This window comes from Pongo abelii, chromosome 9 (genome assembly GCF_028885655.2).
Source record: "Pongo abelii isolate AG06213 chromosome 9, NHGRI_mPonAbe1-v2.0_pri, whole genome shotgun sequence".
In the NCBI taxonomy this organism is placed as follows: Eukaryota; Metazoa; Chordata; class Mammalia; order Primates; family Hominidae; genus Pongo; species Pongo abelii.
Genome location: NC_071994.2, coordinates 125604623 through 125630813, shown reverse-complemented (window position 1 = coordinate 125630813; position 26191 = coordinate 125604623). Strand labels below are relative to the sequence as shown.

The window sequence follows — 26191 nt, the reverse complement described above, 5'->3', positions numbered from 1 at the left end:
GAACAAGACCAAAGCTCACATTGAGAGCTGTGATCTCTGCTTTTCAATAAACCCAGAATATCCATCAGAAAGTTTCCATCTAGATTATTATAGGTATATTTAACTCTGAGGACAGCATACTTGTTTTCCATGTCATACTCATTTGTAATTTTAAAGTTCTAGAATTTGATTCCTTCTCTTCTGACACTAAGAACAGTGCCTTGAGCACAGGTGTTACGAAGGGTGTGCTTCAAGGAAGAGGTAATAGGATTTTTGTACATTTCAAACAGTTGCTACTCTTGTGCTAATCACAGTTGAAATTGTCTGTTGACCTAAATTGTCTACCAAGAGCCAGTTAAAGAAATGTTTGTGCTCTGGGAGCTAGGAAGAAGGCCCTGCGATGTTCTCCCATAGGTGGCAGGGAAAAACTTCCCCTTTGCCCTCTGCAGGTTCACTGAAAATAAACTGACAAAAGGCAGATTAATAGAAAAAAATGTATACAAAATGTATTGAGGTACACATGTGCACTGGAGTCATACAAAATATGAGAACTCAAAGAAAAGACCAGATGGTTGATTCTTTTGTTAAATCAAGTTTAGTCCAAAGCTGCCTTCTTACATATTTTAAGTTTGGCCTAAAGATTTCTCTGTACATCGTGAACTATAACCTAAATGCAATTGTAAATAGACTGTAGCCTACTCTTGTGCCAGTCACAGAGGTTTGGCCAATCAAAGGAGGCCAACTGTTCAAACCGTGTTTAAATAAGGCAGATGCCAGGCTGTAACCAACTTGGCTGTTTCTGTACCTCACTTCTATTTTTCTGTACATCGCTTTCCATTTTTTTTTTTTGAGACAGGGTCTCGCTCTGTCACCTAGGCTGGAGTACAGTGGAGCAATCTCAGCTCACCACAACCTCTGCTTCCCAGGTTCAAGAGATTCTTGTGCCTCAGCCTCCCAAGTAGCTGGGATTATAGACATGCACCACAATACCCGGCTAGTGTTTCTATTTTTAGTAGAGACGGGGTTTCACCATGTTGACCAAGCTGGTTTGAACTCCTGGCCTCATGTGATCCACTGGCCTTGGCCTCCCAAAGTGCTGGGATTACAGGCATGAGCCACCATGCCCGGACCGTCACTTTCCTTTTTCTGTCGACAATCTTCTTCCACTGTGTGGCTGTGCTGGAGTCTCTGAGCCTATTTTGCCTCAGGAGGCTGCCTGATTCATGAATCATTCTTTGCTCAATTAAACTCTGTTAAATTTAATTTGGCTAAGGTTTGTTCTTTTAACACTTTTATACCATCTTGAGGTTACAGAAAGAATAGATGCATGGAGCATGGCAAGACAGGTACTGGGAGGGAAAGAAGAGGAAAGGCAAGGCTGGCAAAGGTGGCCTTGTTATTGTAGATGATACCTCACAGGTAGCAGCTCTCAGAAAGTATAAGTTACTGTTAAACCCCCAAAGGTTGGAGACTTTCAGTCACTTTCTCTCATGAGCCAGTCCTTCCTAGATCTAGACAAGGGGGTGAGCAGAGAAAGCCTGCCTGTTGATTTCACCGATGGAGATCTTCTCTAGAGATGCAAATCTCTTCCACAAAAGGCAGCTTTTCAGGGCTATTCTGTCTGCAGACCCTCTGAATAGCCATCTCAAAACATGTCAAGGAAGTATTTTGGGGTGAATATTTTTGTTTTCCTTTAGTCCCCCATTTGAAACTTTAATTTTTAGAGTGTCACATATTAAAGCCCAAGTTGGTAGGTTTGGGGAGATTTGGGTTAGAGATTGTGAGATACAAAGTTGGCAAAAGGGGAAAAGAAATCCCTATTGGAACAAGCATCCCACATCTTCTTCAATCAGTCTCTTAGTCATGAGAATAGGTCCGTTCAGTTAAACAGTTGTGTTCCCTATGATGGCATTGCAGATGGGCTTTTGTAAGCACCAAGGAAAAAACTCCCCCTTTGCCCTCTGAGGGATCACTCAAAAATCACTGACTAAAGGCAGGTTAATAGAAGAAAAGGCATATAAATTAGTTGGGTCATAGTTTTATGTGACACAGGAGCCTTCTGAATGAAGACCTAAAGATGCAGGGAAAGTTGTCCATTTTTATGCTTAGGTTTAACAATGTATGGACAGTCATGTAGAAACGTGATTGGACAAAAGAGGTGTAATATAATGGTAATAGACTGAGCGGGGAAATGCAGCAAGGCCTTTCTGGTTAGATTCTTCTTGGCCTTTCTGCACAGCATTCCTTCCTTCTGAGTCTCGGGCAGGGCCCTCTCTGGAATGGAGGTCTTGGGACCTACAATGAAACAAGACAGGTCAGGTAATTTCTTTTCGGTCAGTTTTTACACAGAAAGGTGTGTGTTGTGGAGGTTTGGGAGAGTTAGAGTAATATTTTTACATTTTATGGTTGGCTTTGGGGAAAAGGTATTCTAGTTTCTATGAACCACCTCAGGGAAAAAGGATTCTGGTTTCTATGGCTAACCTTGGGAAAGGAGATGCCAGAGACAGAAGGGTGGGAGAAGGTCAGAGAGAGCAGATTTTGGGGACTTTATTTTGGGGTGTCATTTTCTGAGCTCCTACATTTTCAAATCTTGGCCTCTATATGTGATGCAGGAAAATAGATCTTTAATAAGAGGCATGTCTATGAAAACAGAAGAAAAATAAAAGTTAATGTCTGGAGTTGTCTATAAGCTAGTTTTTCTAGAGTCTCTGAAGCATCTTCAGTTGGAGTAGGCAGGCAGTGGAAGACTGGCAGATTTTTCTGGATTGCAGTTTGAATCAGATGTTCCAATGAACTGTCTGGATAGTTCATATATCAGCAGGCACAAAAGCCATTTACATATAAATTGCTGTAGTGATTTCTTTCAAGGTTTATATCAAATAATCTGGCTTTACTACTTAGGCCTTTAAGAAAAGCACAGTTTTAATTTCTGTCAATTAAAGTAATAAGGGTGGGGGAAAAATGGGAATCATTAGTCTGAAGGGTCACAGCCAGATATTTGAAGGAACTAATGTCTTAGAACTTGGTTTGGATAGGAGGTAAATAATAAAACCTCAAACAAACAAATGAAGAAATGAGGCATTGTTACCTAATAATGGGTGTATTATAGGTTTTCTTCCAGAACATAATTTTTTCTCTTTTCAGTCCCCCATTTCTACCAAGAATAAGTAATAGTAAGACCTTTATTAGCCAAATAAGTGTTAGTCTCATTATTATACTTGGCCTGATTGTTTGCATAAAGTGTACCAAAAATAGTGATATGCCATATAGGATCTTTTTAGATTGGCTTTGCTGGAACATTGTTCCAGCAAATCTATAAAGAATTTCAGATTTTACTTTTGAAAAGCTGGTGATGCTTACAAGCCAAGCCAAAGGTTCTGTAATACCTGTACAAATAGGATGAGTTACTCTTTTTTGAGGTCCCCTAAATATCCCGAGTTTCCTGGGCCTGTCAGAAAGTGACATTCTTTACTTGCCACAAGGAACCTTGTTAGAGAACCACATGAACAAGATACTAGGCTTGTGTTTTCCCAAGTCTATTGGTCTTATAAATTCAACCTCAGTTCCTCAAAGCAATCTGGTCATGTTTGAGAATATTACATTTCCAGTCAGAGCCGTGGTAAAATAACCAATGTCTCCAATTGTGTTCTGTTACAAAAGAAAACAGATTCTTACTGAATTTATACAAACATTTATGTTGCCATAAAATAAGAATGCTCATGAATAGTACTCAAATTCTGGAAGGATCAGGTAGAGAGAAAAGAAAAGAAGTTTTGCTCACAGATACTTTTTACCCAATTGCTACAAGCTATAGATAACTTTGAAAGAAAAAAAGTTTTCTTGACTCTGGAAAACAAAATATAAAAAGAATCAGTAATGTTTTAAACAAAACAAAGGCAAAAAAGTCATTTTAGTTTTCCATAAGTTTCATCCCATGTCATTCATTCTTATTCTGGTTGATGTTATATTAGAAATTTTAAAGTCCATTTTTTTTTCCTTGGAGTTTTTGAAATTGTTACCCAGTTCAATTATATGATCTCAAAGTTGTCAGAAATCTGTATTTAAGAGTACTTGTTGGCTGGGTGCAGTGGCTCACGCCTGCAATCTTAGCACTTTGGGAGGCTGAGGCAGGCAGATCGCTTGAGGTCAGGAGTTTGAGACCAGCCTGGCCAACATAGGGAAACCCAGTCACTACTAAAAATACAAAAATTAGCCAAGCGTGGTGGCAGGTGTCTATAATCTCAACTACTTGGGAGGCTGACGCAGGAGAATCGCTTGAACCCAGGAGGCAGAGGTTGCAGTGAGCTGAGATCATGCCACTACACTCCAGCCTGGGTGACAGAGTGAAACTCCGTCTCGAAAGAGTACTTGCTGCAGTCTTTTCCATAAATGTCCTTGAAGACACAATACTAAGATTTGCAACTAGCTTTTAGGAAAAAAGGCATCAAAATAAAGCAATTGACTGTGGATGACAAGACTTAAAATGGCCATGATTAAAGACACAATTGACAAGGAAATTTGGTTATTTTCTATAAAAATTTAACCAAATAGTCATAATTATGACATAAAATATACCAAGGCATATCAACATTTTAGGAATCATATAATTTTGGAACACCTGTTAATAATATGCGTATACAAGATAACTCAAAGAAGGTTACACATCATTTCTTTACTACTACAGTTTTTGCTTCCTATTAATACTACACAAACATCTTTTTCAAAGGAGAACACCAAATTTTACACGTGTTTGTGTATTCATACTAAACCTAATTTTAATAAAACCTTCTAAACAAATTTATCCAGTCTCAGTAAGCTTTGACCACACAAGATTTCCATAAAACTTTTATAAACTCTTATATTTTTCTATTCTCTTTTTATATCTGTTTAGTTTTATCCATATCATTTTTTTATTCCTTCAATTTCAAACAACCTTTAAATTACTTCTAAACTAGACAAAATCATTTTTTCTTTAACAATAAAACCACATTCTCCTGCCTTTTTTAATAACTTTCTCACCAAAAACATATCTTGTTCCCCTCTTTTTGGTGCAATTTGCCTATAGAATTATTATTCTCACATTAGTGGTCTTAATTACATATACTAATATAAATCTTAACATTTATTTACCATAATTTCTAGTGAAAATCTAGGAAGTTTGTGCTTTTGAACTGTTTTATATCAGAATTTTTAGTTAACTATTTCATAATATCTTAGAAAGATATGTTTTCTCAATTTTTTGTTTATTGACAAATCTAAATATATTTAGCTTTTCTATAGCATTAAAAAAACAAGATATCCAAGTATATAAACTTAACTTTTGTTTAGTAATTAATGTTTCAGTATTTTAACTTACTTGGAAATGACTCAGACGTTTTATGATAATCTATTACATAATTTAATATAACATGACCAAGATTTTAAATTCTAAAAATAAATTTGAAATTATGACACAGATACCCATCCTAATTCATTTCTCCAGTGCCCACATGCCATCCAGGATGCCTATGAAGAGCAGGGTCTGTCTAGGTCCTGAATTCCCATACCAGATATACAGCCCAGGATGGAGGACAGAGCTGTGAGTGATGACAATGCCTGGAGGATTTGCCCCTTCCCAGCATGGTCAGGAGGCATAGCTGGACCTTGGAGGATGGGGCCAAATTGAGCTTGGCTTTCCCTTGCAGCTAATTGTCAAGGCACTCTGGACACTCATGTCCCCAGTCGCCACCATGGCCCCCTGTTCAGACTACAGAATTCAGAGGCTCAAAATAAAAAACATAAGCTTATAGCAAGATGTGTGCAAGGATTCAGGAAAGCCTAGCAGTCAGACTTTACAGCTTTAGCTTACAGATAAACCAGGCATATATATGAAATATTACAGATGTAGTTTCATGAACTTAAAACATGTATCAGAGACAGCATAAACCTATCTGACCAGTAGATCCAGGCAAAAATGTCTGAATTATATTTAATACCAACAATTCTGAAAACATTTCTATTTTATTTTACCAACAATCTTAAAACTAGCTTTATTTACCTAAGATTATTTCAGATCACATGAAATATCACATATACATATAGATATACAAACAGAAGCAGATCTTAAAGCTTTCATTAAGTTTCTGCATTTGCCAGCTTCTAGTTAGTTTTTGTTTTTCCCCATTCAGATCATTACACTTCTAATTACCTGTTTCATTGCCCCAAGCAATTGTTAACTAGGCAACTCTAAATTCACACTTCCAAAAGGATAACTCTTAGGTGAAACAAGAAGAAAATTTATATCTCAAAGGCACAAAACTTAGATATAAACATCATTATTTACCAAGACAAAGAATGGTATGGGTAAAAGCCCGGTTAAGGTAAGATGGTCAGGAAAAGGGCTTTAAACAAAGGTAAGGTTTTCTATGTAAACTTTTAAGTAAATGTCTTTCCCATTGTAACAGTTTCTAGTGGTTTATGTAGAGGAAGATGCCCTTACAAATGGAGATTTTCTTTATAGATATAAATTTCTTTTACAAAGAGTTTAAAAAATAGCTAAATGCCAGAAATTTGTACTTTGGAAACTGATTTATTTGGATAGGTGGCTTTTTAACTTAGTTTCTGTTTTTAACTGGATTACTGAGTTCAGGGCAAAGCTCATTAAAAAATAGTGCTGAACTTACTCATGACTCTTGGGGCTCCATGAGGAAGACAGGGACCCCTAAAAAGGTCAGTGGTGCTTTGGCTGTGTTCCTCATAGGAACTTAGAGTCTCTAGAAGCCTCTTTCAGATCTCTTTATGCAACAACCAAACCCATCATATTTCCTTTCTATAATTTTTAAATCTACTGACTACCAAATGGAGGAAGTTGGGGGTGACAAAGGTGGCAAAAGGAAGGGCAAAAGCAAATGGGCGAATGAGTCTGAGGGGAGCCAATTTGGGAAGATCTTAAGCTTCTCACAAAGGCCACTACAATTTTATATTTTTCTTTTAAAGCAAAAATCTTGTCAACAAGAAAGGAAGCTAACAGAAGGGCCAAACATAAAATTAAAAAGCGTTCAGTTGACTGAAAAAATACACGAGAGAAATAGGATCCAAAAGAGAAAAGAGGAGCTTTTTTTTTAATCAGTCTGAATATCAGCTTTTAATTAAGCTGACTTTTGATCATAGAGCTCTTAAAATATATATATTTTTAATCTTTCATTACCAGATTTTAGTCAGGACAAGTAGCCAATATTCCTGGCTTTTGAACTTCTTTTTCTCTTTTTTTTTTTTTTAAATCAAAGGTCACTATCAAGTGACTCAGAACCAAAACCAGAATGCTTTTTATAATTTCACCATGGATGCACTGGCCATCTCCAAAGAGCAGCAAAAAAGCAGTGCCCACAAGATCCAGAGCCACTCCAAAGAAAGCTAGAAGAAAAAAGAGACTTGGAGATGAACAGGAAAACAATAGCTGTCCACAGAAGGGAAAAGGATCAATAACAAATGAATATCTTAAAAAGTTGAGTCACACAAATATAAATTCAAAACAAAGAATTCAAACTAATTCTTGTAGATGTTTCTTTTTTTTTTTTCTCCTGAGTTAAAGGATTTACATCCCGAAGGAACTGACTCTCTGACTGGAAATTAAACTCATGCCTCAGCAGTGAATGTGCGGAATCCTTGATGCTAGACTGCAGGCTGGCTACCCTTCCTTGAAGATCCTGTGGGGGATCCAAAGCAGGCAGATTGAATGTATGAAGGATTTTAACTTAGTTTTAAATCTGATTTCTGCTTTTTTCAAATCCTGCCAAGGAAGTTTTTAAGGCTATATTTCTTTCATAGGTACTGATAAGATAGCTGTTTAGGACAAGAGCTCTCTTAAGAGTTCTCTTTTAAATCTAGCCAATTTATTTATTCCATCAGTGACTCAAGCCAATAAGCCTTTTCCATGGAAAGTCCCATGGATAATTTTCCAGGTTTACAATACCATGGTCATAAGTGGCATTTTAAAAATGGATGCAAAAGTTGCACCTCCCCAGTGATACCCGTCTCGCAAATTTAGTCCCAGAAATAAGCTAAGATAGCAAAAGACTCTTGTCATAGAGAGTTACAGCTGCTATTTATGCCTATAGTGTCTCCAGCATCTCACAAATTTGTGAGGGTCCACCAGTCACGGACCTGTTAATCTGTGACACTGGGTAGGCCCTCCTGGGATTGAACTGTCCCAGTTCTAACCAGGCAACAAGAATTAAGGCAACAAAAGCCCCTTATAGAAGGAACTCCTCATTAAGTCAAATTCCCCTAAGAGCTTGGCACACTTAGAACACAGAGTCTGCTGCTTAACATTTCAGGTTCCCAGTCCTTTCAGGCTGGCCACCAAATGTGACCCCATGGAGATCAGAGAACAAGAGAGAGTTACTTGGTTACAAGTCAAGCTCTGAAGGACGTAAAATGAGAGGGACTCTTTATGACAAATACCATAGAAAGATACAGATAAAGGAAAAAAATTAATTTGGAAAAGAGAAAAGAAAGAAACAGTAATTTTTAGCATCTGCTTCACTGGATTTCACAGACAGACACCCAAGAATCTCACTGGTAAGAAATTTGTGCCCTTCTTCTGGCTTGTCAGGTTCTGGGTAAACTTGACTGCAGCTTTCAGAAGAGCAGGACAGTTCTGGTTATCCTCCTCACAGTACCAAAAACTGTAGGGGCCAAGGAAAACCTTCCCCTTCCCTCTTTGAAAGTTCAGTGAAAATAAATGGACAAAAGGCAGATTAATAGAAAAAAAAAGGCATACAAAATGTATTAACATGCACACGTGCATGTAAGTCATACAAAATAGAAAAACTCAAAGGCCCAGATAGTTGATTCTTTTATACCATCTTGAGGTTATAGAAAAAGTAGAGGCATGGAACATGGCAAGACAGGTTTTGGGAGAGAGAGAAGAGGAAAGGCAAGGCTAGCAAAGGTGGTCTTGTTGTGCAGATGAAACCTCACAGGTAACGGTTCTCAGAATAGGTTTCTGTCAGACCTCCAAAGGTGTCAGACTCTCAGTTTCTCTCTCCCATGAGACAGCCCTTTCTAGATCCAGATGGGGAACAGGGGGCAGAGAAAGCCTGGCTATTTATTTCACCAATATTTAGATTTTCTCTACAGATGCAAATCTCCTCCACAAAAGGCAGCTTTTCAAGGCTATTCGTGTTTGCAGACCCTCTGAATAGCCATCTCAAAATATGTTAAAGAAGTATATTTTGGGGTAAAATATTTTTGGTTTCCTTTATTCCTATTAGCACATCTGCCAGGCAGTTTGTTGTCAGTTGTTTTTTCATTCTGTTCTAAGAAGCCAGGTTTCCTTACACAGTGTCCCCAGAGGATGACACGGGAGGGAGACACAGGGAATGTGGACATTTTTTGCCTCTCTTCTGCTTCAACCAGAGAAGACCCCTTGCAATGGTTTGGATGTTTGTTTTCTTGAAACCTTATGTTGAAATTTGATCCCCAGTGTTGGAGATTGGGTCTAATAGAAGGTGTTTGGGTCATGGGGGCGGATCCCTCAAGCATAGGTTAATGCCTTCCCTTGTGGGTGAGTGAGTTGTTGCTCTTAGTTCTCCTGAGAACTGGTTGTTAAAACGAGCCTGGCACTTCCCCACTCGCTCTTGCTTCCCCTCTTGCCATGTGATCTCTGCATGAGCTGGTTCCCCTTTGTCCTATGCCATGAATGAAAGCAGCCTGAGGTCTTTGCCAGATGCCTATCTTAAACTTTCTAGCCATCAGAATTGTAAGCCAAATGAACCCCTTCTCTTTATAAATTACCCAACCTCCAGCATTTCTGTATAGCAACACAAAATGGACTAAGACGTGTCTTCTACCTTTTCATATACTTATTTGTTATTTGTATAAAAGGCATTTAGCTATTTTTTTAAAAGTTCGAAAATGACTAGAATATGAAATAGGTGTGGAACTTACTGCCTGTAGCCCCAAGGCTGTGAGACACAGAACAGGAGGAGTGTCCTCATAAGGCAAGATGAAGGGAAAGTGATGACCATTTACTGAGGGCCAGCACCAGATTCCTCTGCCAGCTTGGCAGGTCCTAGCAGACAGGCAGCTAAGCTAGTGAGCTTGGGAGCTCTATGTGTTGGGTGGTTTGGGGTGGGGTAGTAGTGATTTTTTTATTCTGAAAGAAACAGCTTATGAGGAAAGGGATCTGCTACTGATCACATTATTTTTGCTCCTTTTATTCTCTTCTGACCACATGTCTATCTTTGTTGGTTCTGCTTTTCCTCCACTTGTGATGAGCAAATGTGTTGACCACGTTCTGAGACTGGAACAGCCAAAATGTGATTATGATGGATTTTACCAACATAAAGTAATCTCATAAAAAGAGTTCTTCAAAATAGGGTTAAATTCTCCAAATAGGGTTAAATGATGCCCTTTTGTCTTTGGGCCTACAAATCTATTGAATCATTGTTGCTTTAAGAAAACAGTAAGAGGAACCAGTTAATTGAATTACATTTTTTGTAAAACCTTTAATCCCATAAAATTATTTAAAGGCATCCAGGATGGAAGAGCACTTTGATCTAATTCCTTTCTTGCTAGACATTCTGGGTCAGGCTGTTCCTGGTTGACTTGACTAGGACACAGTGAGCAGTGCTAGATTCAGAGAAACGGAGCACCTTTATTCACTCTGCTGAGTAGTTGGCCAGCTAGATGACAAAACTTCCATCTCTGAGACTTTTTTACCTCCAAATGTATAATGCCAAGTGGCAATTTAATGGAAAAAGCTTCTTTAAATTTCATATTTAGACCTTGCCAAGGAATTTAGCATCAAGATGAATGGATTTTCTGAAGATGACATGAATTAAGTATGTCCTTTCTTGCAATATTTTCCTATCTCTAGCCTTCCTAGTCTAATGTCATCTTGGCTCCAGCCTACTTTTTCATTTTTCTAATCCCATTAGGTTTTCTTCCTTTCACCTACACCCCCATCAAGGAACTGGCTAATGATCAGGTGGCAGGTTTCTGTGGTCATGCCAACATTAACCTGCAGGTGATAGGGAAACTCTGAGTACCCTCAGGATGAGCTATGTCCTAGTGCTGTTCTTTCCTTGATGGTTTCGGACCGAACATTTGGCTGTATAAGGATGAAAAATGCTTCTGATTACAAGTGATGGCTTTTAGATTCCAAAAGAGATTTATGTAGTTTAACCTGAAGCTTTTTTGATGTCTTGACTAAACCCATACTTAGTTTGAAGGAAGCTAAGAGTCTGACTCTAGACCAAATTAAAAAAAATTCCTTTCACTCATTGTTGATTTGGTATCTTTGCTTTTATACCTGATGTATTTGGTAGTTTTCTTAACAAATTGATATATAGTACAAACTCTCTCATCCAACCTCCAATTAACTGGCTAGACAGATGAAATAAGGTGCCCCATTCTCTCTGCAAAACGTTAAGTGGGTGCTATAGATGCAAACCTAATGCAGTGCAGTCAGTACACCAGCTTGCCTCTCCATCAGTTGAGTTCCCAAAAGCCACTAATGTTTGTTACTGTTTCTGCCAGTTTTACTTGCTAAGTAGATATAACTTAATTACATGTTACATGAAATTTTATTTCTACAAAAACTATGCTGAATGCTTTGCAAAGACATGGGAAAATAGAGTCACTAAAAGTTTGTTTTTGAATTAAGTATGGTAAAGACAACTCTAAAGGTAAGGGACATGTTCTAAATATTTCTAATTATTCTAGTTACTTTTGGTAATTACTCCAGGGCAACAGCTTCAAAGTAGGACTGTCCTGAGGAAATTAGTACATGTCAAAGAGATATGGTTTACCAAACCAGCATACGGAGAATAAAGAATATTTCAATAAGGGGAAACTGTATGAATAAAGATGTGAAGGAGGGTGTGTGTGTGTGTGTGTGTGTATGTGTGTCTGTGTGTGTGAAAAATGAACCTTGGTTTGGTAGATCCTGGAAAGCCATGCAAATTATTGAGTAATAGGAGGAAAATGTACACATTGTTTTGTTTTAACTTTTTTACTAAAGTATAAGTTATATATGGAAAGAGGCACAAATCATTAGTGTAGAACCTGTTGAATTTTCACCAAGTAACCATGCCTGTGCATCCAGCACCAAGATTAAGAAACAGAACATTACCAGAACCCCAAAAGCTGTTCTTCTAACCCTGACCAGTTGATATCTCCTGTAAGGGAAACCACTTATCCTGAATCTGTGCATTATAGATTCATTTTTGTCTGTTTTATTCTTTTATATAAATTAAATCTTGCAGAAAGTATTCTTTGTGTTCCTGGCTACTTTCATTCAACATGTTTCTGAGATTCATTCATGTTCTGAGATTCAGCACATAGTAATACTTGAGTCACATTTGTTGCTGATTAGTATTTCATGATATGATTACAGCACAATATTCACTGTACTTTTCATAGACATATGTGTTGCTTTCTGGATTTGGATATCACAAATGTTGAATGAATGGATATTCTTGTATATGTACTTCATTGAATATGTATACAAGTCTCTTTAGATGTATACCTAGGGATAGAATTTCTGGGTATAGGTTACGTGCATGAGCAAGGTTAGTTGATATTGGCAAACAGTTTTCCCTAAATGGTTGCGCTAATTTACATGCCCATCAGTGGGTTTCAGAGTTCCAGTTACTCTACTGTCACACCATCACTAGGTATTGTCTTTTTTATTTAGCCTTTCTGGTGACATGTGCAATAGCAATTTATTGTGGTTTTAATGTTTATTTTCTTAATGAATAACGAATATGTTTTCACAGATTTACTGTTCATTTGGATATCTTCCTTCATAAAATGCCTGTCAATTTTCTACTGAATAAATTATTTCTTTATTGTTCGAGGAATTTGTTATATATTCTGATTATTATTCTTCTGTCATTTATGTGTATTATACACATAAGCCACTCTATGATTGCCTTTTCATTATTTTATTTTAAGACAGAGTCTCATTCTGTCGCCTAGGCTGGAGTGTGGTGGCGCCATCTCGGCTCACTGCAAGCTCTGCCTCCCGGGTTCATGCTATTCTCCTGCCTCAGCCTCCCGAGTAGCTGGGACTACAGGCGCCTGCCACCACGCCCAGCTAATTTTTTGTATTTTTAGTAGAGATGGGGTTTCACTGTGTTAGCCAGGATGGTCTCGATCTCCCGACCTCATGATCTGCTTGCCTCGGCCTCCCAAAGTGCTGGGATTACAGGCGTGAGCCACCGCACCCGGCCCTTCATTCTTTTTTTTTTTTTTGAGACGGAATCTCGCTCTGTCGCCCAGGCTGGAGTGCAGTGGCTCGATCTCGGCTCACTGCAAGCTCCGCCTCCCGGGTTCACGCCATTCTCCTGCCTCAGCCTCCCGAGTAGCTGGGACTATAGGCACCTACCACCATGCCGGGCTAATTTTTTGTATTTTTAGTAGAGACGGGGTTTCACTGTGTTAGCCAAGATGGTCTCGATCTCCTGACCTTGTGATCCGCCCGCCTCAGCCTCCCAAAGTGCTGGGATTACAGGCGTGAGCCACCACGCCGGGCCCAGCCCTTCATTCTTTTAATGCTTCTTTTGAGGGACAGAAGTTCTTGATTTTAATATAGGTCAATTTATATATCATTTTTTTCTTTTTGGTTTTTGTCTAAAAATATTTGCCTGTCCCTCAGTCATGAACATATTCTCTTATTTCTTATGTTTCCTTTCTTCCGTTTTGGAAGCATATTGAGGAAAAAAACAGTATTTTAAGAAGATAAAGGTGGCATATACATGCAGGATCGATCTGGGGAGAGGTTGGAAACAGGAAAAACAGCCCGGAGGCTGTAGCATGCACCTAAATACCAGGCATTATGTCATCCCAGACTAGGATTTGAATGGAAAGAGAAGAAGAATAGATGGTGTAGGGCAAATTTTCCTGCTTGATTGAAGGTGACAGAAATGACTATAAAAAGCCTACAATAACTGAGATTTGCTTGGAAACAAAGAATGTTTCCAAGTAAACATTTTTTATTGCAGAATCCAGCCTTTTAATAAATATACTTTTTGAGATAATGTGGCCTCTGTTACTAAAAAGATGACGCTGAGCAAGTATTTGCCATGTGTGGAGGACAGAAGAAGCAGTAATATCTTCTTACAGAAAGTATGTTTGGAACAAGAAAAGACTGAAGAAATCTACTGGGAAAGAGCATAGGTCTTTATCTGAGAGATATTTAAAGTGGAACTGACCAGCCATTTATTGTGGGGAGTAGATAGATAGCTGACTGGGGCAGGGAGTTGACTTAAATAACCCTGTGGGCTCTCTGACAGGTTTAGAGACCTATCATCTGCCTTGCAACTGGAGGCTGAGTCATGGAGACCATTTACCACTGTGAAGACAATATCTGTTTAATGCCAAGAAGGGATGGATTTGCCAAGTTTACTTTTTTGAAGTAGTAATAAATTCCACCAAAAGTCCTTCTCCTGTCCGTCTCCCCTAAAATACACACGTCACATTGAAATTGCTTATGCTTTCAGACTGTCTAATTACACAAACTTTAACTTAATAACGTCATGAGGAAAAGATCTGTGTAAACTTTTCAGAGAATAAAGGCTAGAGTTTAGATATTTTTGTTACTACTACATTTTCACTGTGTTCCAGCAAAATATGTGTTTCTATGATTCAAGTAAACAATTTTCTTCATCAGATTGGAGATTGATGTAAGAGTGCCCCTAACTTTTGCTAGGTCAGGATGTTGTGGCAGACTAAAATTTCTTCTAGTTTCTACTGGCAATTGTGTTTAATTCAGAGGAAGCAAAGGAATTAGCAGAGTATGAGACATGCAGAATATGAGGCATGCAAAAAAAATTCTAATATCATTTCTGAATTTTAATCCTAATTATTTGTATATGTTTACTTGCTTTTGTTCCTGATCTGTCCTTATGGGACCGAAGAGGAGTCAGTTTCCTTCTGCAAAAGACTTTAGTCCCACTGCAGATACAGCTTTATCTACAGAATCATTTCTTTGTTCAATGTCATATCCCAAACCATCCCATCTGGATTTTAACCTTCTGGACAGTCAAGTCCTTGACTTAGTTTTTTGCCTTTCCTAAATATTCTATAATAGTGTCTCTTATGGTTTGGAAATGGTTCGTTTATCCCATTATCAAATGTTAATTTGATCCCCAATGTAGTGGCATTGGGAGGTGGGGCCTGGTGGGAGGTGTTTGGGACACGGGAGTGGATCCCTCATGAATGGCTTGGTGCCATTCTTGCTGTAGTAAGTTCTTGTTCTAAATTAGTGAGACTGAATTAATTCCCACAGGAATGGACTAATTCCCGCAAGAGTGAGTTGTTTTGAAACCAGCACGTTCTTTGAGTTTTGTCCCTTCACAGGTGTCTGCTTTCCCTTTGACCTTCTCTACCATGTTATGACGCAGCATAAAAGCCCTCACTAGAAGCCAGGGCCATGCCCTTAAACTTCCAAGCTTGCAGAACCATAAGTTAAATAAACCTCTTTTATTAATAAATTCTCCACTTTTAGGTATTCTGTTATAACAACACACATGGACTAAGACAGTGCCTTAAACATAGAAAATAATTAATAAATAGTATTGAATAAAAGTTGGTTGAGTAAAACAGGGACATGGAAGTGAGAGATCTAGGCATTGAATCTTTTGTGATATGGCCCAAGCTTGTGTGTACACCCTTATCTCTGACCACAGCTCCTCACACTGTCTACGCAATAGTCACAATTGCCTCATTATCATTTCTTTAATGTTGCTCACTTGTGCCCCTGTAATGTACACCTGTAATTATATCAGATAGTAGAGAAATATTGAGGCAGAAAAAAGATTTGAAGTAGTAATGGCCAAAACTATTCAAATTTGATGAAAAAATACTTAAACCAAAGCACCAAAAAGGTCAATGAGCCTCAAGCTAAATGAATGTAGAGAAAAGCACATTTCTCACTTTGGTGGTGACTTGGACATTTCTGTTCCTTTAGCTTGAATGGCCTTCTTTCTTCAAGGCAAAGCCTCCATAGGCACTTCACTGAAAAAAATATCCAAATGCTAAGCATATGAAAATGTCCTCTGCCTCAGTACTTATCGAGACATTAAAATTAAAACCACAAGGAGACACCATTACATCTCCATAAAATGGCTAAAAGTAAAAAGACTAACAGTACTAAATGCTGGTGAGATTGTGAAGCAAATGGAACTCTGCTACATGACTGGTTAGTAAATTGGCACAACTACTTCAAAAAAACTGTTTGGCAGTATCTAATAAAGCTAAACACACATATTCTATAATTAATTAGTGAATATATTTCCCTAAAACATGAGTGCTTTTGTCTATCAACAAACAGTCATAAGAATGTTGGCGCCAGGCGCGGTAGCTCATGCCTGTAACCCCAGCACTTTGGGATGCTGAGGTGGACGGATCATGAGGTCAGGAGTTCGAGACCAGCCTGACCAACATGGTGAAAAATTAGCTGGGTGTGGTGGCACGCACCTGTAGTCCCAGCTACTCAGGAGGCTGAGGCAGAAGAATTGCTTGAACCCGGGAGGCAGAGGTTGTAGTGAGCTGAGATGGTGCCATTGCACTCCAGCCTAGGAGACAGAGCGGGACTGTCTAAAAAAAAAAAAAAAAAAAAAGTAGTGAGCACCCAAACCAGTAAACATAAATTTATTATACAATTGTTATAAGTGCCATTATAAAATGAAATCTAATATAAACAATTAGAAATAAAATATATTGTAAGAACAAATTTATAGCAAGGAGACAGCTTTTTAATCTAGATTATACTGGCAATATTTGGAAGCAAGGGTGAGACGTGGGAAACTGAAAGCAAAATCAATCAATCAACTTATAGGAAAAGGATAAAAAATATTGATTTTAAGTGTAGAAAGTGTGGGCTGTAGAAAATAAATTTAAAAATTAAAAAAAATTTGGTTGCCTGATTTGAATTTTCTCTGTCAAAACACACAAATTTAAAAAACTGCCTCTTGGTTGGGCGTGGTGGCTCATGCCTGTAATCCCAGCACTTTGGAAGGCTGAGGCTGGCAGATCACTTGAGGCCAGGACTTCAAGACTAGCCTGGCCAGCACGGTGAAACCTTGTCTCTACTAACAATACAAAAATTAGCTGGGCCTGGTGGTGGGCGCCTGTGATCCCAGCTACTCGGGAGGCTGAAACCTCAGAATTGCTTGAGCCCAGGAGGCGGAGGTTGCAGTGAGCTGAGATCATGCCACTGCACTCTAGCCTGGGCAACACAGCAAGACTCTGTCTCAAAAAGCGAAAAACAGATAGCTTCTTTGTTTTATTTTTTAAAGTTTTATATTAGATAGTAACAAATGCTATTTTTTAATTTCAATCTTTGAACTTGGAGCTCTCTGTGATTTCTCTCCCTCAGCAATAGGCCTAAGAGATGTACCCATTGTCCAGGGTTTCCCTGCCTGGCCTCTCTGCCTCACTGCAGTGTGAAATAATAACTGGTATGGTGGACAGAGAAAATATGGCCCCTGCTGCTGCACTGCTCCCCAGCAAGTTGCGTTTTACAAAGGGAGTGGAGTAGCGATTATATCTGATTTATAAAGCCTAAGGCAGAAGTTTTTGAAGGAAATCTCAGGAATCAAGTTTCCTTCAATTCTTTCTCCAACTTATGTCACAAGGGCTTCCTATATTCTTCCCTCTTTACCCTAACTTAGGTGTGAAGCAGTAGCTTTTGTAATTCTACAGAGTACACAGTGCTCTGGCCTTCCATGATCTTAGAGCAGGGGCCACAGGCAGAAAGCAATTTTCTTAATAAAGCTATATCTTTGCTGTGCTGTTCCTTTCTGATTTCAAATCCAGCTAGTTTGGACTGATGCTTGTCTCTAATGTAGCACTGCATGAACAGTGGCGAGCCTCCTAAAACAGCAGCTTTGGAGGAAGCATTGTTTAATTAATCCTCAAGACACAAAAGGGCACACATGAAGTCAGCAACTTTGCTGCATAACATGGATTGCTATTATAAAACTAAAAGCAAAAACTTTTAAAAAAATTTATCTTTTTATTTTCTTCAACTTTAAGTTCTGGGATACATCTGCAGAATGTGCAGGTTTGTTTCATAGGTAAACACGTGCCATGGTGGCTTACTGAACAGATCAACCCATCACCTAGGTATTAAGCCCAGAATCCATTAGCTATTCTTCCTGATGCTCTCCCTCTCCCCGCCCCATGACAGGCACCAGTGTGTGTTATTCCCCACCATGTGTCCATGTGATCTCATTGTTCAGCTCCCACTTATAAGTGAGAACATGCCATGTTTGGTTTTCTGTTCCTGAGTTAGTTTGCTGAGAAAAACAACTACAGCTCCATCCATGTCCCTGCAAAGGACATGATCTTGTTCCTTCTTATGGTTGCATAGTATTCCATGGTGTTTTCAAGTTTGGGTTCATTCCATGTCTTTGCTATTGTGAATAGTCCTGCAATGAACACAAGTGTGCATATAGCTTTATAATAAAATGATTTATATTCCTTTGGGTATATACCCAGTAATGGGATAGCCGGGTCAAAAGGTATTTCTGGTTCTAGGTTTTTGAGGAGTCATCACACTGTCTTCCACTGTGGTTGAAATAATTTACACTCCCACCAACAGTGGAAGTGGAAGAACAGTGTTCCTTTTTCTCCACAACCTTGCCAGCATCTGTTGTTTCTTGACATTTTAATAATCACCATTCTGACTAGTGTGAGATGGTATTTCATTGTGGTTTTGATTTGCATTTCTCTAATGACCAGTGATGATGAGTTTTTCCACATGTTTGTAGGCCACGTGAATGTCTTCTTTAGAGAAATGTCAGACATGAACATTTACAGTCCTACTTTTTAATGGGGCTGGTTTTTTTTCTTGTAAATTTGTTTAAGTTCCTTATGGACTCTGGATATTAGATCTTTGTCAGATGGATAGTTTGCAAAGATTTTCTCCCATTCTGTAGGTTGTCTATTCTCTCTGATGATAGTTTCTATTGCTGTGCAGAAGCTCTTTAGTTTAATTAGATCCCATTTGTCAATTTTTGCTTTTATTACATTTGCTTTCGGTGTTTTAGTCGTGAAGTCTTTGCCCATGCCTATGTCCTGAATGGTATTGCCTAGGTGTTCTTCTAGGGTTTTTCTGGTTTTAGGTTTTACATTTAAGTCTTTAATCCATCTTGAGTTAACTTTTGTATAAGGTGTAAGGAAGGGGTCCAGTTTCTGTTTTCTGCATATGGCTAGCCAGTTTTCCCAGCACCATTTATTAAATAGAGAATCCTTTCCCCATTGCTTGTTTTTGTCAGGTTTGTAAAAGATCAGATGGTTGTAGATGTGTGGTGTTATTTCTGAGGCCTCTGCTCTGTTCCATTGGTCTATATACCTGTTTTGGTATGAGTACCACACTATTTTGGTTACTGTAGCCTTGTAGTACTGTTTGAAGTCGGGTAGCGTGATGACTCCAGCTTTGTTCTTTTTGGTTAGGATTGTTTTGGCTGTTTGGGCTCTTTTTTGGTTCCATATGAATTAAAATTTTTTTTTTAATTCTGTGAAGAATGTCAATGGTAGTTTAATGAGAGTAGCATTGAACCTATAAATTACTTTGGGCAGTATGGTCATTTTCACTATATTGATTCTTCCTATCCATGAGCATGAAATGTTTTCCATTTGTTTGTGTACTTTGATTTATTGGAGCAGTGATTTGTAGTTCTTCCTGAAGAGGTCCTTCACTTCCCTTTTTAGCTGTATTTCTAAGTATTTTATTCTCTTTGTAGCAATTTTAAATGGGAGTTTATTCATAATTTGGCTCTCTGCTTGCCTGTTGTTGGTGTATAGGAAAGCTAGCAATTTTTTGGGCTGAGATGATGGGGTTTTCTTAGGATTACGTCATCTGCAAACAGAGACAATTTGACTTCTCTTCTTATGTGAATACGCTTTATTTCTTTCTTTTCAGGCAAATATTAAAAAATCAGAAATAGATTATATTGACATTATTTGAAAGTAGAGTTGAAAAGTGAGAAAACAACAACAAAATAAATCAATCCTCTTATATAAAAATATGCCCACTACTTAATTTTGACTTAGACAATTCCACATTGTAGGGTCCATCACTTGCAATATCTTATGCCTGTAGCAATTCTCTATGAGGTAGTTTGCCATTGAAAGAACTCAATATTGAGGAAATTTGTCACCAAATTTAGTAGGACTAGATTCATTAGAGAGAATCTTTTTCAAGGTGCACAATTTTCTCAACATTGCTAATTCCGTTTAATCCTTCTTACTGTTTTAATGGAAGATGGCATGTTGCCTTTCCTATGCAATATTGCATCTTCTGCAGAATATTTCAATTCAGTGTCAATGGGAAGACTTTCATATTCATGGCATTCTTCCAATGATAGAGTTTCTTCCTTTCGCTTTGCCCCATGTCAAACTCTTGACCTTTGTGATTGGTCTCTGTTTCCTTAAACTCTTTCTACTTGACTCCAGCATTTCAGCTTGTCCAGAAATTCTTTAACTGTTTGATAAACAAAGGTAAAGAAAGATGTTCAGCTTTAGCAGAAAAAATATACACCATTATTAGTAGCATAAATAATTGGTGACCTACCTAGGAAGAAGGGCAGTGATAACATGAACTCTGCAGTCACTGGCAGAGTGCCCTTGGCTAAACAGAGGCTAAGGCAAAAGCTTCTGGACTACCACTTGATTAAGGTATACAATGTTAAGGAAGAAGGAGTGGTGAGGCAGATTAAGAGGGTGAGTCAATATGAGGATATGTTACCAAGGTGTCTGCTGCTTGTAATTAAGTGAACTGAAACTCAGAGTATTTGTTGTTGCAGTGGGATCTGGGGTAGATCCAAAACTGATGAGGCTGAGAGGATCTGAGATGGTGCAAAATAAGTGACTAATAGTGTAACCCTTGCACCATTAAAGTCTGTTTGGGGCCTCCTATTATATCTGGCTCACTATTACAATTTAGTACCTCAATTTTTGTGAAAACAAAACATCCTCACTCATGTTCTGATGGGGAGGGACAAGCCCAACCAATGACAAAGACCCCTTCAGGAGAGTGGCTAGCAGCAATTTGGGAGAGGACTGACAGCAAGAAGGATATGGAAACAAGCTGCATCTGGTCCCAAAGCCCTCCTTAATAATCGTCATCTCTCCTCTCCTCCATTCATTTTAGATTTTTCTTCCCATCAGCCAACACTTTAGCTGCTGAGTTTTCTCTCTGGTGGGGTAATCTACAGTTCTACTCCCGAGGGGTTTACAGCCTAAATTGCCTTGCCTTTTTGAGTTATGGCTGCTACGTTGCTCATTTGCTCTTCTTCTTCTTCTTTTTTTTTTTTTTCTTGAGAGAGAGTTTCATTCTTGTCACCCAAGCTGGAGTGCAATGATGGCGTGATCTCAGCTCACTGCAACATCTGACTCCCAGGTTCAAGCGATTCTCCTGCCTCAGCCTGCCAGGTAGCTGGGATTACAGGCATGTGCCACCACTCTTGGCTAATTTTTGTATTTTTAGTAGAGACAGGGTTTCATCATGTTGGCCAGGCTAGTCTCGTCTCTAACTCCTGACCTCAGGTGACCTGCCTGCCTCGGCCTCCCAAAGTGCTGGGATTACAGGCATAAGCCATTGCATCCAGCTGCTCATTTGCTCTTATAATTGGGCATGGAAGCACAGAGAGAAGTCTCAGTGGATCTCTGGATTCTGGGAATTCCTTAGACTTCTTACCTTTATTGTGGGGCAGCATTCCTAACTTTTCATAGTCATCAGGTTCAATTATCACTAGGAATACAGTAATTCTTTTCTTTGACTTTTGTCCATTGGGATGAGGAGTAAAGAGTGGCTTAGCTGCTGTCTCTGCCTTCAATTCAGTAAAACTCCTAGTGGAAACATACCCTCCCAGGAGTCAGGACCTCTAATCTGTCAGAGTCCAGTGATGTAAGAAGGAGAAGCACAAATTCTGCAAGTAGGTCACTGGGAATGATTCAGAGAGGTTTCAATCTTACTACTATCCTTTGCTTTCAAGATTAATGAGTTCCAGTTTTTAGAGACACAGGCAGTTTCATCTTTGTGTTTGGCTGGCTGCCTCTGGGTGAGGGGTACATGGTAACACCCACAAGTCCCATAGTTATATGTCCATGGTTGTACCTCTTTGGCTGTAAAATATTTCTCTTGGCCTGAGGCAATGTTGAGTGTCATACCATGTCCATTGATTAGGCATTTAGACCATGGTGCTGGTAAAAGCTACATGGTGAGGAGTGGGGGAGGAGAATCCATTTTCAGAATAGATATAGACTTGGATAAAGAGAAATCACTGCCCATTTCAGGCTGGAAAGGATCTGATGTACCTGATCTGCCAATAGGTGCTGGATAATTTTCTAGGGCAGTGATTTCAAAACATAATCCGTGGATCTGGGCTGGTCTGCACACTTTTACCAATCTGTGATAAGTATATAAATTGTAAGTGTATAAATTGTAAATGTTTAGGAACATTTTTAAAGTAATTTGACATTGCTACAATGTCTAAGCATCTGATAATTTTTCTGATTATTTCCTTGATGATTTCATTGAATTATATAAAAGTATTTTCCATAGTATTTGGCTATTTATTTATTTATATATTTGAGACAGGGTCTTGCCCTGTTGCCCAGCCTGCAGTGCAGTTGCACAATCACAGCTCACTGCAGCCTCAACCTCCCCAGGCTCAAGCAATTCTCCCACCTCAGTCTCCTGAGTATCTAGGACTACAAGTGTGCACCACTATGCCCAGCTAATTTTTGTATTTTTTTTTTTTGTAGAGATGGGGCTTTGCCATGTTACCCAGGCTGATCTTGAACTCCTGGGCTCAAGCAATCCCCCAGCCTTGGCCTTTCAAAGTGCTGGGAGCAAGCAATTTGCCCACCTCAGTCTCCCAAAGTGTGCCTGGCCAGTATTTGGAAGTTTTTTAAAACAGCAAATATAAAAACTGTTTACTCACCAAAGATTAAGATGTTCTGTCCGAAAGGAATAGAACCATGTCAAGTGATTATAATCAGTCTCTAATGCTGGCAGATTGAGCAGTATCACCAAGTATCAAGAGCCTTGGTGAGAGGGAGCCCAGGCTGTTGCAGCCATGCAGTTCTCCATCTTTGCCATCATAGCCACTGACTCAAAGGCCCAAGACAGTATTAAACCATGAAAAGAGGCTGGTTGATGTCCACAGAACGTTATGCCACTTCCCTGGGGACTGAGAACCTTTTCTGAGGTGAATACATCTTGGTGGGCAGCAACATGAGACACAAAGATCCTTGTACCTTTTGCGTCCATTTCCGTAGGTTCAGCTACAAATGTCTTCCTAAAGTCTACCGGACCCAGATTGTGGTAGGCTGATAATGCCCCCAACAAATGTCTTCCTAAAAACCTACCTGTCCCAGATCATGGTAGGTTGGTAATGCACCCCAACCCCCAAAGATATCACATCCTTATCCCTGAAACCTGTAAATATTACCTTATATGAAAAAGTAGTCTTTGCAGATGTGACTAAGTTAAGGATCTTGAAATAGGGAGATTATCCTGAATTATCCAGGAGGGCCTTAAATAAAATCACAAGTGTCCTTAGAAGAAGGAGGCAGTGGGAGATTCCACACACACTGAGGAGCAGGTAATATGAAGATGGAGACAGACTGGAGTGATGTGGTCACAAGACCAACAAATGCCAGCAGCCAAGCAGAAGCTGGAAGAGGTGCAGACAATTTGCTTTCAACCCAGTGATACCGATTTCCAACTTCTGGACTCTAGACTGTGAGATAATAAATTTCTGCCGATTTAAGTCACCAAGCTTTTGGTAGTTTTTGATAGCAGCCACAGGAAACTAATACACAAACATTCTAGTCTTGTTTTCTTGAGCCAAGTAAGTTGTCACTTCTCAGGAGTCATATATATATATATATATATATATATATATATATATATATATATATATATATATACACACATACATACACACATTTCAAATTTTCTTCCTTAGGAACTGAATAGCCCAGAGTAGTGCTTAAAGCTCTGACCTCTGGGAGAATTTTCCTTTGCTAAGATCCCTTAATGTCACTCCTGAGTGATGCTGTAATGTATCAGCAGTTCATTTTTTTGCTAGCACCCAATATAGTGTAGTCCCAGTCTTTTAATTGGACTTGAACTATTTTTTACTCTTTATAGATGTGAGTTGAGAGAGAAACAGAGCAAGGGGATGTAGAAGTCGGGCCACTTGCTCATATCATTTACTTGTACCTTCTGGAGTTCTGTAGGCCTGATGCTCAATTTCTATTACATAGATATTACTTCCTTGACCACCTGATCTTATGAATCAGTTGACCAGGCAATCTCCAACTTTGATGGGCAGCCCTGGTCACAAAGCCACTTGGTGTCCTGCTCTCATTCAGTTACTTATGAGCTTCTTTTCATATAAGAATAATTTTTTGCTGAAGAAGGCATGGTTTTCCTCCACAATCATAGATCTGTGCTTTGAGTCTCCAAATGTGGCTTGCAATTCTACATATCTTCTTTATCCACCTCCAACACTTCTATACCATTGGATCTAGGCCTGAGTGGCAAGACGGTTTGAACTGGAGCCTGAACCTGCAGCAGAGCCTTATCTTACTCTGGACCCCACTTGAAACTCCGCTTAATATCAAGAGGTTCAATTTCATGGTTACATCTCCTGCCAGTCCTGTTCTACAGAAGACAGTCACCACTGAGCTCCTCAGAGATGCAAGTGACCCCTGTAACTGTGCATTTCTTTTTGCCATAATGAAGAATATGTTCTGGACCCTCCCAGAATTATGGCTTCCAAAATCTTATATTCCAGTACCTTCACTGCTGAGGCAAAAATATTCAGAGGGTATACAGGCGGACCCACTGGGTTTTGCTGAGTCAGGAAAGAGAGTTGGAAAGCCTTTGACCTCCTGCCTATCATTATTTGAGTCAGATGATAAATAGCATATCACATTGGGAAGAAAGTAGAAGGGGTCAGGACCTGAAGTAGGAATCCAAACAGATAATTAAAGCAATGTTACCTGGATTGACTTGGATGAAATTCTGGTAATCAATAAAAATGTATAATATTCTCCACATATTTCTTACCACATGTATTTAGCTGCCATGACGAGAACCCAAAAAAAAAACCAATGTCATTACATCTCTGAAAACACTCACCCTCCTAACGCTTATAAGGCCATGGTCTCCTTTGCTCTCCCACCATCTTTGAGGACTCAGAAGCACTTTTGGTTACCTGTGGGCTCACTGTGTGGAGAAGGTCACATGGCCTTGAGTCTGTACAGGGCAGAGAATCTTCTTTGCCTGTGTCTCCATTCTGTCTCTTTTTCCTGGGATCACCTTACAGCATGGTTCTGGCGAGACTGTTTCTCCACAGTCTGCAAAATTCCAGGGGGTGGTGAGGCCTGAATTCTATTATAAGAAAGAAAGAAGGAAGATAGGTAGATAGGTTACCTTACACATCCTGAGGATTTAATAAGCCATTCCACCCTCTGACTGGCTGAGTTAGTTCTGAGAAAGAACAGTCTTCTATTGCCTAGCTAGGCATGGGAAACAGTTGTTCCCAGCACCGGTTGTCAGCATTTCGCTTGCAGCTAACTCTGAGGTGGAACAATTCCCCTGACTTGGAATAATTAGCTTCTGAGACAAGGAATGATGGCCAAATGCAAAATAATTAAGAAGACAAGGTCTATGCATTTCAATAACTTACTTTCCCTTTCCTTTTGCCCCTCCCTGCGATGGGCCAGAGCTGGAATCCTTTCCAACTGGAATGAGAACCTGTCTCTACTCTGAGCCAAGGCAGAGTTAAATAAGCCATTGTGCCATGTGCTCATGGGTAATTAGGCATGAAAAGAATCTGCAGTCGGCTCCCTCCATTGTTTCTCTCAAGCTGTCCTTTTGCCATGTGCCCAAGCCCCCGGGTCTCAGTGCTGGCACTTGTACAGGGATTGGGTGCCGTCGTCATGGCAACTCCCCATGCTAGGCAACTTTATAGTCTAATATTATTAAGGGGGCAGGGGTCAAAAGCCAGTGAAGCACTTTGTCTGTGAAGCCCAGGGTAATTGTGTCAGAGATGGGGTAGGATAGGGAGCTCATAGAAGAAGAGGGGACCTTAGGAAGCACAAGGTTGAGTCCTCCAATGAACAACTTTGAGGCAGAGAGATGGCCACGCTGAGAGGTCAATAAAATGTGTCTCTGAGGGTCCCAGTTTCTACTCTC

At 39.3% G+C, this 26191-nt stretch overlaps 1 long non-coding RNA gene across 1 annotated transcript; it reads right to left on the bottom strand.

Annotated features, from left to right (window-relative positions):
• Positions 1-529: 529 nt before the first annotated feature.
• Positions 530-25791, bottom strand: LOC129048803 (uncharacterized). The gene is made up of 4 exons (XR_008511467.1): positions 25683-25791; positions 25209-25384; positions 16447-16566; positions 530-2274 (listed from the first exon to the last, which is right to left on the bottom strand). It is a non-coding gene; the product is annotated as an uncharacterized LOC129048803 (long non-coding RNA).
• Positions 25792-26191: the final 400 nt, after the last annotated feature.